At 33.1% G+C, this 3,026-nt stretch overlaps 1 non-coding gene across 1 annotated transcript; it reads left to right on the top strand.

Moving 5' to 3' along the window:
• The first annotated feature begins 931 nt into the window (after window positions 1-931).
• Window positions 932-1,039, top strand: LOC148548059 (small nucleolar RNA R71). Its single transcript, XR_015898964.1, has one exon. It is a non-coding gene; the product is annotated as a small nucleolar RNA R71 (small nucleolar RNA).
• Window positions 1,040-3,026: the final 1,987 nt, after the last annotated feature.

Raw genomic sequence — 3,026 nt, 5'->3', positions numbered from 1 at the left:
CAGAGCTCATGAAGGGCATAAGGAGGTTCAATGGAATCTCTATGGTCTCTAGATTTGTCTCAGATTCCTTTGGTTCCTCAAAGGGAAACTCCTTATTGATCACTGAACGTCCCAGGAGGTCTTCCTCACTGGGATTTACGTCTTCCTCTTCCTCTCCAGGTTCGGCCGTGTTGACTATGTCAATGGCCTTGCACTCTCCTTTTGGATTTTCTTCTGTATTGCTTGGGAGAGTACTAGGAAGGATTTCAGTGATCCTTTTACTCAGCTGGCCCACTTGTGCCTCTAAATTTCTAATGGAGGACCTTGTTTCATTCATGAAACTTACAGTGGCCTTAGATAGATCAGAGACTAAGTTTGCTAAATTAGAGATGTTTTGTTCAGAGTTCTCTGTCTGTTGCTGAGTGGATGATGGAAAAGGTTTACTATTGTTAAACCTATTTCTTCCACCATTATTAAAGCCTTGTTGAGGCTTCTGTTGATCCTTCCATGAGAGATTTGGGTGATTTCTCTATGAAGGGTTATAGGTGTTTCCATAAGGTTCACCCATGTAATTCACCTCTGCTATTGCAGGGTTTTCAGGATCATAAGCTTCTTCTTCAGAAGATGCCTCTTGAGTACTGTTGGATGCAGCTTGCATTCCATTCAGACTCTGAGAAATCATATTGACTTGCTGAGTCAATATTTTATTCTGAGCCAGTATGGCATTCAGAGTATCAATTTCAAGAACTCCCTTCTTCATAGGCGTCCCATTACTCACAGGATTCCTCTCAAAAGTGTACATGAATTGGTTATTAGCAACCATGTCAATGAGTTCTTGAGCTTCTGCAGGCGTTTTCTTTAGGTGAATGGATCCACCTGTAGAAGTATCCAATGACATTTTAGCCAATTCAGATAGACCATCATAGAATATATCCAGGATGGTCCATTCTGAAAGCATGTCAGAAGGACACTTTTTGGTCAGTTCTTTGTATCTCTCCCAAGCTTCATAGAGGGATTCACCTTCTTTCTGTCTGAAGGTCTGAACATCCACTCTAAGCTTACTCAGCTTTTGAGGAGGAAAGAACTTGGCTAAGAAAGCCTTGACCAGCTTATCCCAAGAGTTCAGGCTATCCTTAGGTTGAGAGTCCAACCATATTCTAGCTCTGTCTCTTACAGCAAAAGGGAAAAGCATGAGCCTGTAGACTTCAGGATCTACTCTATTAGTCTTAACAGTATCACATATCTGCAAGAATTCAGTTAAGAACTGAAAAAGATCTTCAGATGGAAGTCCATGAAACTTGCAGTTCTGCTGCATCAGAGAAACTAATTGAGGTTTAAGCTCAAAATTGTTTGCTCCAATGGCAGGAATGGAGATGCTTCTTCCATGTAAATTGGAATTAGGTGCAGTAAAGTCACCAAGCATCCTCCTTGCATTATTATTATTTTCGGCTGCCATCTCCTCTTCTTGTTCGAAAATTTCTGAAAGGTGCTTGCTGGATTGTTCTAATTTAGCTTCTCTTAGTTTCCTCTTCAGAGTCCTTTCAGGTTCTGGATCTGCTTCAACAAGAATGTTCTTGTCCTTGCTCCTGCTCATATGAAAAAGAGGGACAGAAAAATAATAATAGGGATCCTTTTTACCACAGGTATAGAGGTTCCCCTGTGTGAGTAGAAGAAGAAAAGAATATAATGTAAAGAAAGAAACACAAGGGTAAGAAGAGCAGAGATGTGGGATGAAGAGAGGTGTTAGTAGATGAATAAATAAATAGAAGGAGATGAGAGAGAAGGAGAATTTTCGAAAATTATTTTTAAAAAAGAGTTAGTGATTTTCGAAAATAGTTTTTGAAAAAGGTTAGTAATTTTCAAGAATTAAAATCAAAAATTAAAATAATTAGTTAATTAAAAAGAAATTTTGAAAAAGAGGGAAGATATTTTCGAAAATTAGAGAGAGAGGGAGTTAGTTAGGTGGTTTTGAAAAAGATAAGAAACAAACAAAAAGTTAGTTAGTTAGTAGAAACAAATTTGAAAATCAATTTTGAAAAGATAAAAAGATAAGAAGTTAGAAAAGATATTTTAAAATCAAATTTTGAAAAAGATAAGATAAAGAGATATTTTTGAAAAGATATGATTGAAATTAGTTTTGAAAAAGATTTGATTTTTAAAATCACAATTAATGACTTGATTCACAAGAAATCATAAGATATGATTCTAGAACTCAAAGTTTGAATTTTTCTTAACAAGCAAGTAACAAACTTGAAATTTTTGAATCAAAACATTAATTGATGATGTTATTTTTGAAAATTAGGAGATAAAGATAAGAAAAAGATTTTTGAAAAATATTTTTAAAATTTTCGAAAATAACTAAGAAAAATGAAAAAGATTTGATTTTTGAAAAATATTTTGAAAAGATAAGATTTTTAAATTGAAAATTTGATTTGACTCATAAAAACAACTAGATTTTAAAATGTTTTGAAAAAGTCAACTCAAATTTTCGAAATTTATGAGTGTAAAAGGGAAAGATATTTTATTTTATTTTTGAATTTTTAATGATGAGAGGGAAAAACATGAAAAAGACTCAATGCATGAAAATTTTGGATCAAAACAATGAATGCATGCAAGAATGCTATGAATGTCAAGATGAACACCAAGAACACTTTGAATGTCAAGATGAACATCAAGAACTTATTTTTGAAAAATTTTTAATGCAAAGAAAACATGCAAGACACCAAACTTAGAAATTTTTCATGTTTAGAATCTATGGATGCAAGAATGCATATGAAAAATAAGAAAAGACACAAAACAAGAAAACATCAAGATCAAACAAGAAGACTTACCAAGAACAACTTGAAGATCATGAAGAACACTATGAATGCATGAATTTTTTCGAAAAATGCAAGATGAATATGCAATTGACACCAAACTTTCAACTTGACTCAAGACTCAAACAAGAAACATGAAATATTTTTTATTTTTATGATTTTATGAATTTTTTGGATTTTTCGAAAATTATTTGAAAAAAAAGAAAAATAAGGATTCCAAAATTTTTAATA

The sequence above is a fragment of the Arachis ipaensis genome, chromosome B8 (genome assembly GCF_059453495.1).
Source record: "Arachis ipaensis isolate K30076 ecotype BB chromosome B8, ASM5945349v1, whole genome shotgun sequence".
Classification (NCBI taxonomy): Eukaryota; Viridiplantae; Streptophyta; class Magnoliopsida; order Fabales; family Fabaceae; genus Arachis; species Arachis ipaensis.
Note: the sequence above shows the minus strand (reverse complement) of the source record. Positions and strands in the feature narration are given on the sequence as shown.